The 13,000-nt window shown below is 50.0% G+C and overlaps 1 long non-coding RNA gene across 1 annotated transcript; it reads right to left on the bottom strand.

Annotated features, from left to right (window-relative positions):
• Nucleotides 1–4,217: 4,217 nt before the first annotated feature.
• LOC309527099 lies at nt 4,218–10,124 on the bottom strand. The gene is made up of 3 exons (XR_014217098.1): nt 9,884–10,124; nt 7,030–7,103; nt 4,218–4,463 (listed from the first exon to the last, which is right to left on the bottom strand). It is a non-coding gene; the product is annotated as an uncharacterized lncRNA (long non-coding RNA).
• Nucleotides 10,125–13,000: the final 2,876 nt, after the last annotated feature.

The following is a 13,000-nucleotide window of genomic DNA, read 5'->3' on the forward strand; positions in this document are numbered from 1 at the left end:
TCTATGTTCTCCCTTGGACCATTCCCTATTGCTGGGGTTGCTAATGCGTCACCAGTGGGTGCTCTGGCACTCTTGAGGACCTATCCTCAGGTGCATGAGCCTATGAGCCCCTCTCCTGCTCCCCACACATACACTCACTGCCCCTTTTGTCATGAGATGGCAAGGGTGATTACCACCGGCCCCGGGCCCAAAACTACATAGAGCTGAAGAAGGAAGTCAGAAGAGCAATACTCTTTTCACACTTCCTCTTTCATCTCAATGTGCTTTTCCCAGGCTCAGATCAGCAACTAGGCTGGCGAAAAAGGGCATACAGTGGTACCTCGCGTTAAGTACTTAATTCGTTCCGCAGGTCCGTACTTAACCTGAAACTGTTCTTAACCTGAAGCACCACTTTAGCTAATGGGGCCTCCTGCTGCTGCCGCGCCGCCGGAGCACGATTTCTGTTCTCATCCTGAAGCAAAGTTCTTAACCTGAAGCACTATTCTGGGTTAGCGGAGTCTGTAACCTGAAGTGTATGTAACCTGAAGCGTATGTAACCCGAGGTACCACTGTATTGGACTCCAACTCCCTATCAGTCCTAGCCAGCATGACTAGTGGCCAGGGATGGTAGGAAATGGGAGTCCTATGGAGGGTCACAGGTTCCCCATCCCAGATGTCATGTTTTGCTTACTTCTCTTCCTGTCCTGTCTCACAGTTTCAGCCTATTATCTTTATCCTCAACATTTTTGCTTGTGTATCTTTTATTCTATGCACTTTAAACATGTTACGTGTCTCTGTTTCCCTTCGCTGACTTCCTCTGTTGTTCCATTTTAAATTTAAACTTTTGACCTTTAAGCCTCCTCGCGGTCTTGCTCCTTCTTCTTTATCTATCTTCATTGCTTTCTGCCTCTCCTCCTTCTTAGCTGCTCAGTCTATGAAATACACATCTTACTAACCCTCCTTTAAGCGTCCCCACTTTTGTGGCTTGGGTTTTTCTGGGCCCCTTGTGCACTGAATTCTCTCACTTCAGATACTCAGCTGGCCTCTTTGCCTTGCTTTAGGATATTATTAAAACACTCGCCGTGCTCTCTCTTGCATTTTTGTGTGTTTTCTTCTTTTCTTATTGTTACGATTATTAATTGAATAGTTTTTAACTCTGTCTTGCTTCCTTTTGCTTTCATCCAGCAAAGTTCTTCCTTCCCCTCCTTACAACTCCCCTCTCCTTTGGTCTCATGTATTTTAAATTGTGAGCCTCAGGGAAGGAGCTCTGCTCAGGTACAGTTCTTAGTATATATTAGGCATTTTATAAATAATAAACAATGACGATGCTATGTGAGCACTCGGAGAACTTCGATGCAAATGGCTGCAATGGTACAAAGTGGGGCTGGGGCAGAGGGGGTGACTTGTTCCAGGATCACAAAGCCCACATGCACAAACCTCTTTGCTTGAACATGGGGTATTCTTCTAGGTGTGCAATGGAAATGAGGCTGTATGGCCTCAGAAGTATCAAGTGGCAAAGTCCCAAACCCAGTGCAGAGCTCTTTGGTGGGGTCTTCCAGGTGGAGGCTCCTAGACGCAGGACCACCAACTGAGTGCTGTTACACTGAGACAGAGGTCCCTGTTTTTCCCTGCTCCGAGGCTAGGCGTTTCCTCTGCACCCCCTTTTCCCTGGCAGGGACTTCTTTCCAAGCCTGTCAGAATTATTTTGTCTGATTGTACCTGCTGCAGAAAATCAACCTGATTACCCTCCTTGATGTAGATCTATTTGAACAGCTGGGGGCAGGGGGACTCCATTATCACCAGCCCAGCTCTCCCAGAGTGCATGTAGCTCCTGACAGGTGAGAAGCTGTGCACTGCACAGCGCCTGCAATGGCTGGGAGCCAAAGCCCAGCAGCGCATACAGAGAGAAGGAGAGGGAGTTGCATGTGAGAGCTGGAGCCATCAAGGCACGCAAAGGCCAAAATGCTGCTGGAGAGGAGCCGGTTCCACTGGGCACACCGCATGCTGGCATGGACACCATGCAGCCTGCTTTTTGCACACCATCTCTCTTTTTCTGGCCCTATAGCCCATCAGAGGTTCCATGTGGATAGCTACATCTGAGCAAGGGTCCAACACATGCTAGGAGACCACCTGGCTAACTCTTGACTATTTAGCATTGTTAAATGGTAATGTGCTAGTAGCAAAGCCCCACCATGACAGCCAGTAGTTAATTGTGCTATTTAATACCGAAGCGATGCCATTGAAAGAATCCCCAGCCTCTGAGTGAGTAGAGGAAGGCATCCTGTAGGATCGGGGGTCTTCTAGTAGGCAAGGCACTTCCAGGGGTGACAGCTGAGTGTGATGTGTTCTGTCATGCCTTTGGATGTGGGACACCAGTGTGGCTGCCCCATGAATGAACATCTGCTTACAGAGGCTTTCTCTGGAGTTCTAGCCTTCCCAGTGTGGAAATTAAATTTTAAAGAAGACTTCATTAGCCAAGAGAATGCTTTTCATGAGCCTAATTGTGGTGCAGGGGGCAATGGGGTGCAGGTGGGGAGGGGAAAGCTGTGACTCATTTGTGGTGCCCACAACAGTTCCTCCAGGTTGCAGATGCACCCATGGGCCCAAAGGGGTTAAAGATGCCAGTTTTAGGGGCAGGAGTGTCCTGTCCCCCCCCCCGCCTTCTTCCTACCACCAAGAGTCAGGGTATGCCTTCTCTGGGTCATCTGAAGGGCTTTTGTAAGATAAGTTGGGATTTTTGTTGTTGTTTCTGGGCCAGGAGAGCTTACTGCTTGAAGTGGGGCAAGGAGGTATGAGTATTTATCATAGAGCCACAGGCAGGCATTTAATCGTGTTACAAGAGCAGACAGCAGCACTTTATGGGGTAGGTGTTGCATAGCCAGTTGTCCCCCTGGGAAACAAGCTGCAGTTGGTCTTTATCCCAAGCATGACCTGCTTCTTATCCCAGCCAGAGACAAAAGCCTGGGAGGGAGGGAAGAGTGTGTGTTTGTGGTAGGCAGTGAGGGACAGGGACTGGGGTTAAGCTGGATGGAAACAGGCCAGCTTTGGACTCTGTTAAATGGAAGGAAGGGGAGAAAGAGAAGGGAGGGGGAGTGGAGCACAAAGGGGTACTAGCATCCAGCTGAAAGCACAAAGTGGGGAGGGTGGTATGGTTTGGGCTGGAACAACCCTTTCGCCAGCCTCATTTGCACTCCTGAAATCCTTCCCTTCTGCTGCTCTGCATCTGTGTTTCTCTCCACCTCTTCCCTGCCACCTCCTGCAAGATCAGGTGCACTTGCTTCAGGGATGGAGTCTTTGTGTTGAACTGTAATGAGATTTCTGCTTGGCTGAGTGGAGAGACGATCCAAAGCAGACGTCTTGCACTGTCTCCCCAAGCCATGCTGCAAGCCTGCCCATTGTAACTCTCCCTCACAAGCGGTGGCCCAGCTTCTGTGAGATGAAAAACCATCCTTTCGGATACTGATGTCGATTGGGGTCAGGAGCATAAGGATGGCTACCCTAAAAACCTATCTGAAACACTAATATGTTTCAGACGTGATGCTACACCATAGTTTACCATTACCTGCATGGAGCTGCTCCTTCCTCGCACGGCACAGGCACGAGGGGGAATCATCCATTTCCATTTTTCACTAACCACAGGTTCTTGTTGCATCCACACTGCAAAGTTTTAACTGGTTTATTGAACAAACCAGGACCATAAACCAACATTTGAAGGTGGCTTGTTTGAACCAATCACAGTGAAAACTAACTACTGTATTTTTCGCTCTATAGGACGCACTTTTTCCCCTCCAAAAATTAAGGGGAAATGTGTTTGCGTCCTATGGAGCGAATGCAGGCTCCTTGGCTTCAGCGATAGCAACGCAAAGCCTCCGAAGCACAGAGGGAGCATTCCCTCTGTGCTCCGAAGGCTTCGGGTTCCTTTTGCTGAAGCCGGGAGAGCAAGACTCTCCCGGCTTCAGCAGAGAGGGAGAGCTGCGCAGCGCCCCTTCAGCCAAGCGGGAGGAGAAATGGAAGGGGCTCCGTTTCTCCTGCCGCTTCGCTGAAGGGGCACTGAGCAGAGAGGGGGAGAATTTTTTTCCCTTGTTCTCCCCCTCTAAAACAAGGTGCATCCTATGGTCCGGTGCGTCCTATAGAGCGAAAAATACGGTAGCTTGTCCTGGTTCACACCAAACACCACAATGGGTGGTATTTATCTAAGTTACTGTCAGAGCGCATGCTGGTCAGTAAATCACACAAAGTTCAAAGCTGGAGTTAACTCTTTATTAGCAAAACCATGATCTTGGCAGACTTGGCGGAGAATCATGCCTAATGAACACAACAGCTCATTCCCCTGTGGGTCTTACTCCATGAAATCAGTTGCCCAGGCTCAAAGTCCCTGCCTTCCCACAGCTTGTGTCTCCTCCTCTCCAGGGCTTTTTCCAAGTCAGAGACCACGCCTTCATGCAGCCTATCATTGTTCTGCTCTTTTCAGTCCTCTTCTTGTTCTGGGAGACAGGGGGGAAGGGAGCTTCTTACAGCAGGAGGGAGAGACATCTGTGACACTAGCCTGACTCATCTCTTCCTCTTGCCCCTTGGCCTCCCTCCTTCCACTCTCTTGCTTCAGCATTTGCCTCTGATTCCGGACTTATCTCTGCCACCGACTCTCCCAACTCACTCTCCCAAGCCCTGCTACCTCTTCAGCTTCTGAACCCTCCTCTTCCCAGTCTTCTCCCTTTTCTCCTTCTGACCATTCATGGCTGTCCCACCACCACTCACAGGGCTCTGAACCTTCTTCCCTTGGGTGTTCCCCAGCTGGCTCCTCTCACCATTCCTCTGTGTCCAACCAGTCCATGACAATTACTGTGTGTACAGATTGAAGTCTAGTCATGCAATGGTGCTCTCCCTCCTCTCCTCCTTCACCCCCTAAATCTGTTCTGGGAGGTTTGGGGAAACACCAAGAACAGATTTAGGAGGTGCACAGGGGGAGCAAATCTCACTTTGTGAGTGGACTTCATTCTGTGTACCCATATCCCACTGAGCATTACCCCGAATTCCACCCAATGTGGTTAGCTGAAAATGGAAGAACTTGCCTCTGATTTCTTCACAGGAACCCGGAGGCAATATATATATATAGCCTTTGTGACTAGCAGCCGTTGATAGCCTTATCCTCTGTGAATGTGTGTAATTCCCTTTTAAACTATGAAATTCATTACCAAAAGATGTAGTGATAGATGCCATCAGTATAACTTGTGGTGGCAAATTCCATGATTTAACTATGCATTATGCGAAAAAGCTCTTCCTTAATCAAATTTTGACAATATGCTCTGTCAGGGCCTGCATGTTGCAATGCACACACAAATTCCCATTGCTCGGATGTAGCTGCAAGAATGGGGGGAGTGGGTGGGGGGAGGTCCTGGTGAACTCTTGCCTGTAATCAAGCATGACATGCAGACTACTATGACTACTCAGCAAACTTAATGGCAGAATCGGGATCTGAACTCTGACCTTCCTGTTCAAAGTTTAACACTATCCATGCTGGCACAGTTTGTCCTTCACTGGAGGCTGAGCGGGGACAGCAATGGTCAGGGATATATTAAGTCAATGTGACAGACAGCAGTATATCTCACCTCCATGTAGTGGATTGGACAGATGACCTGGGATCACTTGCAGCCTCACAATGCTTTGATTCTGCTGTGACTCAGTGCTTGTTAAACTAAAGGGCAATTTATATGGCCATGGTTATGGCTTAATTCAATCTGTGCAGCCACTGTTTTCTCCTAGCACGAATGGAACATGCGCATGGCAAACTGGTCATGTGCATCAGACCTCCATAAGCACAAACTGACAGCATGCCATCGATAAGCTGTGGGAGAAAATCCACATAGCTCATTGTGAGCACGCCAGCGATTTGTGCTTGTGCCAGGCCAGTGCACATGACCAGTTTGCCACAAGCACATTCATTCAGCTTATGCAGGATTGGGATGGCAGGGAAGGTGGTCTGCAGTTTGCAAAACAAGCCCCCAAAGACTTGAGCAAATATGTGTAAAGATTGTTTCTCCCTGCACAGTGCTCTGCTGAATTTTGTACAGCGATAAGCAACATGGATTCCCTCTGTCACAATATAATTTCTTTTCTGACAGCCCCCAGGGAGGCCCTTCCATCTGCATGCCTGCCCAATAGGCTTAGGGTGTTCTCACAACTGATGCTAAAAATGGCTTCCAGTCTGGAATATGTCATTTGTGAATGTTATTAATGTGGAATATGGGGGGAGAGAACCATTTTAGAAATCAACGTACATTCTAGCCATTGCACGCTTTATATTTGTGTTACGGGTGCTTAAACTAAGTGAAGTGAATAGCATCTGTTTTTTAAAAAAAAATTAGCAAAGAGGATGGATTTTTGCAGATACCAAGGAAGAGATTGCAATCATCACTGTGTGTGAGCATGCATGCGATTTCAATTTAGGGATCTGCTCAGATGTGTTTGTGTACTTGTGCGCACATTTATCATTTTCACCCTTTCACTAATTTCCCTTCAATAGAAACTAAACCGGATTATTTATGAACTGTCAGTCCAGCTACTGCATGATTCCCCCCCCCCCCAGCTGCTTCCTTCTTCTTTTGGAGTTGGGCAGGAGACAGAGTGAACAGGTACATTTGCACAAATTCACAGAATCATAGAGATGGCACTGACCTGCCAGTAGTGGGTCTTTCCCCCACCCTCCTTTTTGCCCACCTCCTGTCTGCAGGGACCTTACCTGTTCTCCAAGAATTCTCAAAGAATATAGACAGAGGCTTTGAGATTACACCTGCAAGCTCCTTTAGTACCCTTGGACAGTGGCGTAGCGTGGGTTGTCAGCACCCAGGGCAAGGCAAGTAATTTGCGCCCCCTAACCCGTGGATTTGCGCCCCCAACCCATGGATTTGCGCCCCCTAACCCTAACCCCCAGATGTTGGCCCGGTGCGGCCGACCCCCCCCCCTGCACCCCCCACGCTATGCCACTGCCCTTGGATGCAGCTCATCAGGCCCTGGAGAACTGAATTCATTTAAAGTAGCTAGGTGTTCACTTACCACCTCTTTTCCTGACTTTGGCTGCAGTTCCCTCTTTGCATTATTCTGTTATCACCAGGTTGGTCACTACTTTCCTTTTGGGTGAAAACAGAGGCAAAGTAGGTGTTGAGCAGTTCTCTTTGTCCCCCAACAGCATTTCTCCATCTTTTCCATGCAGAGGACAGCTTGCTCTTGCTTTTGAACATAGCCAAAGAATCCTTTTAACTTTATTTTTAATCTTTCTTGCAAGTCTGAATTCATTCTGAGCTGTGGCCCGCATGACCTTCCTGAAACTGTTGGCTACTTGTGTATACTCTTCCTTTGTGATTTCCCCTTTCACCCATTTCTTGTACATGCCCCTCTTACATCTGAGCTCATATGCAAGCTCCTTAAGCAACCACACCACTTTATTTAGATGCCGTCCACTTCTGTTTCTTGTTGGAATTGTCTCCATTTGAGCCTTCAATAGTTCACCTTTAAGAAACTCCCATCCATCTTGGGCTCCCTTCTCTTTTGAGTATTTCTGAGTATAGGATCTCATCCAGTAGTTCCTTAAGCTTTTTGAAACCAGCCTCACTAAAGTCCAAAGTATAAAGAGAAGATCCAACATATTTGATTCAGGAAGGAGGCAGATCATAGGGATAGATTGCCCTCTTTATTACTAAACTGGCATCCTTGGTGAATTTTACCTCATTTCTGCATTACCTCTGTATATTCAGTAAAGGTAAAGGTAAAGGTACCCCTGCCCGAGCGGGCCAGTCTTGACAGACTCTGGGGTTTGTGCGCCCATCTCACATCTATAGGCCGGGGGCCAGCGCTGTCCGGAGACACTTCCGGGTCACGTGGCCAGCGTGACAAAGCTGCATCTGGCGAGCCAGCGCAGCACACGGAACGCCGTTTACCTTCCCGCTGGTAAGCGGTACCTATTTATCTACTTGCACCCGGGGGTGCTTTCGAACTGCTAGGTTGGCAGGCGCTGGGACCGAGCAGCGGGAGCGCACCCCGCCGTGGGGATTCGAACTGCCGACCTTTCGATCGGCAAGCCCTAGGCGCTGAGGCTTTTACCCACAGCGCCACCCGCGTCCCATATATTCAGTAGAGGGATACAAAACTAAAATGAAGTGAAGGAAGCACTCTTAGTGCAGTGCTGGCTGCAGAGTCAAGTGCAAAATCTGAAGTGGGGAAACAGGGCCTAGAGAAAAGACACCAAAAAATGCTGGGGGTTGCACAACAAAATCTTGCCTGGACTTTTCCACAAACACGGACCCTGCTAATTGTACCATTGGGACAAGGAAGTCAGTAGCACTGGGGCTGACTTTTGTGCTTAGACACCCACATCCAGGCGGCTGGATGTCAGCAAAAGCCTTCACCTGGAAATGCCTCCACATCCCAACCCACCCAAAAAGAACTGCAGGCATTGAGTCAGTGGTTCAAGCATTCATGAACATCCTTTGATTACTCACCAGGATGATTTGCAGCTGAAAGTGAGAACCAGCTCCATAAAAATGCAGAACAACTGATGTGAAAATTCTATGTGGCTCATTCACTTGAGCAAGTCCTCACTTGATGCTGCAGTAATGAAGAATATGTGAACTGGCCCTTAGTTTGCATTTATCCAATATTCATTTATCCAATATTCACCTTCCTGCTATCTTTGCAAGGAGCCTCTAACAACAAATAACAGGGAGTTGCTTCTAGCTGCTCTTTACACTGCTCTCTGGATTTCTCTATACACAATCTCTGACCTCAGCGCACAACCTTCCACTGCTCGCTCACATTTCGGATGCAGCTGAGGCAGGTCCAATGTAGGATTTCCTCCAAAGAGGTCAAAATAGTTTTCAAGGTCCCTACTCTACCTCCTTTCACCCTCACAACTCTGGGAGAGAGTCAGAGAGTGACGGGTTCAAGGTTACCAGCAGATTTTACAACAATGCTGGGATTTGAACTCAGGTTATCCCTCCAGTACCACCCCTATGCAAAGCCAAAGGCGCGACTGCCTCAGCCAGCAAAGCATGAGACGTTTAATCTCAGGGTTGTGGGTGTTGGGCAAAAAGATCCCTGCATTGCAAGAGAGTTGGGCTGGATGACCCTTGCGGTCCCTTCCAGCTCTGACATTCTATGATGCCAACCCCAGCATCACACATACCAAGCAAGGTATACCACTCCTCTGCAGAAGTACCGGCAGTGGCGCAGTTAGGTACTTTTAAACTCTGGTCGCAACTGGGCTTTTTCAGATGTTAATGATGTGTTCCTTCAAGTCGCTTCAGAAAGTGACCTACAACGTTTTGGGTCCCTCGGGAGTGAGGCTATGGACCAGGGCCAGATTTAGGTTCAATGAGGCCCTAAGATACTGGAGGTAATAGGGCCCTTTATATGTACAGCTGTCCTTTGTCAATAACAAATTGTTGCTGTTTCTTGTGTTGAATATATGCTATACGTAATTTATGGACCCAATAGGTTTCTAAAGCCACTTTGCACATAATAAATAGGAGCCTACACAACACAAAACACTGTTGCTGTATGTAGATTTTATTTTGTTTTTTATCTTATGTTTTGGAAATGTACATCTAGGTTTTTTTGCTTTGAATTTTTTTGGGGCCCCCAAGAGAGTGGGGCCCCCAGCTATAGCTTGCTTAGCTTATACGTAAATCCGGCACTGCTGCGGACTTGTGGCCCCAAAGTCCTGCGCTGACGCTCTCCCTAGTTAGCCCAAGTGAACTCTGCGAGACGGGCGGGCTTTTCCACCCCTGTAAATTCACGTGCCCCGGCCCGCCAGTCCCTGCCAGCGTGCGAGCTTGTCATTGGCGGCGTTTCCTTCCCCCATCGCGGGGAGGCCGGGAGGCTGCTCAGGATAATTGGCTTTGAATCTGTTTACCTCAGCACTCGACGTCTCTCTCGCTCTCCGCTCCCACTTCGCCGCGGCGTCTCGGAAGCCACCTGGAGCTGCGCCCGCGTCCCCTTCTTCGCGCGTCGGGGGAAGAGGCAGCAAGGGACGCAGGCAGGCAAGGAGGAGGAGGAGGAGCAGCAGCCGCCGGGCAAAGCCGCCTCGGGCAAAGCCGAGCCGAGCGCTTTAATTAGCGGGCGCTGCCCGAAGAAGAGAGGTGGCAACGCGGAAGAAGAAACGCCCGGCCGGCAAGGCGGCGTCACGCAACTGCCGTGTATTTCCGTTCTTATGATTGTTTCTATTAACCCGCCTTGCACCCGAACGCCCCAGGGCGGCCGACAGCAATAGAACGAATGCAAATTAAAACCCAACCCCGCTTGCTCGATCCCCGCATATTCCTGCTTTGCAGAGGGTAGAGCTAGATGATCCTCAGGGTCCCTTCCAACTCTACAATTTTATGGTTTTAAAAGGGAAGAGTTTATCAGGGGTCTTTTCCCCAGCCGTTTCGAACAGAGCAGGCGGTGGGGGAACCACAGCAAACCACCATGTCGGTTAAATGAACAACGCTGTTATTTGTGGGTTCTATAAATTGCCTTTTTAATTTGCGGCCTACAAGAACAGGCGTTTCGCGTTAGAGGCTCCCTCGCGCCCCCTGCGAGCGCCACGTGCTTCATTAGGGCCTGGAGTGTAGAAGAGGAAGAGAGCAGGGGGAGCGCATCCCGCTGCCAGCGCCCGCCCTCCGCGCGCTCCTAGGTGACCTCCTTTTGAATACCTCGTGGAAACTGGGCCAGATTATATGCTCATCAAACCATCAGTCGCCGCAGGCAGCGAGGGGAGGGGGGTGGCTTTCTCGTCACCCAGTTTCTCACCAAGCACACACAGCTTGCCTTGCACCCCCCAACAGTGTCACCGAGCCTCCAAAAAGCTCTTCCCTTCCATGGCACTTTCTTACTCCTGCGACGGCGTCGCTGGGCATCAGTACGGCCTGTGTGATTTAGACGGTGTCTTGGCGGGAAGCGGAGAAGAAATGGATGAAGAAATCGCGAGGGTTTGTGGCTGGAGCCCATGGATTCCTCCCCCCCCCCCCATCTCGAAACGCTGCATGGGCGGCGGCCAACCTGTTGCTGCCGTCGAAGAGCCGTAAAGGGAGGCGAGAGAGGGGCTGTTTCGCCCCTGGCAAGTCTTCCTGATGTAAGCCCTCTTCGGCCACTCTTCTCCCAGCTCGGCGTATTTCTGGACACGGGCCGGGGGAAAACCGCGGCCAGATGGGCAAGGGAGTGAGCGTGCGAGGTGTGCGAGTAGACAGTGGATTGGGGGCATCTCGGCGTGCTCGCGAGGAAAATGTTGCTGCAGCTGCTTGGCCCTCGTACAAAACCCACGCGCTTCAAAGCGATGTGTTGCACGGCAGACTGCTGTGACCATGTTGCTGGAAGCCAAGGAGGCGTCCTTAATGGAGCCTCGCTGTGTGGCAGGTGCAGGCAGGAACAGGATGATCTGTTGCCTATCTGGGCGTAAGGAAGGAAATGAGACTGCGGCTGAAATCCTGTAAACACACACTTACCTGGGAGTATGTGCCATAGAACGCCACCACGCACAAGTCAGCATCACTCTCGGGGTAATGCTTCACAAAACAGGAAGCTCCTTTCACCTGAAAGGGGGGGGGGAGAGAGAGATCAGTGAAAAGAGCATGAGACTCTTGAGCTCAGGGCAATGGGTTTGAGCCCCAAATTGGGCAAAAGATTCCTGCATTGCAGGGGTTGGACTAGATGACTCTTATGGTCCCAGCTCTACAATTCTGTGACTCTGTGAAACCCAAAGGAAAATCAGAAGAGTTTCCACTTCTCCCTTTGGGAACTTTCCCCCACATTGGTTGGTTGGGTCAGTTTGCCTTCATGAACCAAGAGTTCGCTCTGGAATGTGCCCACCTAACCTGCCTCACACACATTGCAGGGAAGGATGAGTTACAGAAGACTAGCTTTCCAGAAGCTTGTCTGCCGTCACTGAATGTTAAGTCCAGAGCCAGGAGCTGGTCAGTAATAAAACACCTGGTGTCCGTGAAGTTAACTCTTTATTCAAAGAAATCAAAACAGCTCAGAAGTAGTGATCACAGCAACTCTTCTCAGTAGGTCTTGCCCCAATGAGGCAGTTGCAAGGGCTGGAGGACTCTGCCTTCCCACAGCTCTCTGAGTTTCCTCCTCCCCCAGGTCCTTCCCCAGCAACCTGAGGTTCCTTCGTCTTGTTTCTCTTTGCTCTGCCTTCTTCATTTCCCCTGATTTCTAGAAGACCAGAAGGGAGGGGAGCTGGTCACAGCAGGAGCAGGAGACTCCCTGGCTTCTTCAGCAGCCTGCCTCCACTCTACCTCTTGCCTCCCCAGTCTCTGCTTCTGCCTCTGCTTCTGGACCTCTCTCTGCCACAGCCTCTTCCTGCTCACTAAACCCTGTTGCCTTTTCAGCTTCTGACACCTCCCAGTCTGCTCCCACTTCGCCCTCTGACCACTCATCTTCGTCCCACCACCAATCCCCTGGCTCTGAGTCTTTCCCGCTTGGGGGTTCCCTCCCACCACTCCTTTGCATCCGGCCAGTCCATGACACATTCCCTGAGAAGCTTTCAAGGGGCCCTAGGGAGGAAGAATCCACTTTCCCTCCCCTCCCCTAGGAGCCAGAGAAGTACCCAAGCAAGATTTCCTGCAAGAGTTGGTTTTGGAGACCCAGTTATCACCGGAGGTTAATTCAGCCGTCCAGGCTGTGCTCGAAAATGGCTTCCTGTCTTTAGGAAGTCCCTGGACCTCACTTGCACAGATTGACTTGCCCATTAGTTTTCTCATAGACGGCTTCCCCCACCCTTTTACCCTTTCATGGCTCCCCAGCTCTTGGAAAGCCTGGACTGGCCACATGGGCTCCACAGCTGTCAGAGCCAGCAAGAAATTTCAGGCCTGATTGATTTAAATAAGGAAAAAATCCCTACCATGTTGACCGAGTGACACAGCATTGATCGCGATGGAGGGAAAGTGGCCATCAATCACCAAGCTGCCTGCCTACTCTGGGCAGTGGGGGGGGGGAGGACAGAAGGAGGCCTCCTTCTCCTCTTGAAGGATGCTGCTAAGGGAAC

The sequence above is a fragment of the Podarcis vaucheri genome, assembly GCF_965113315.1.
Source record: "Podarcis vaucheri genome assembly, chromosome: 2".
In the NCBI taxonomy this organism is placed as follows: domain Eukaryota; kingdom Metazoa; phylum Chordata; class Lepidosauria; order Squamata; family Lacertidae; genus Podarcis; species Podarcis vaucheri.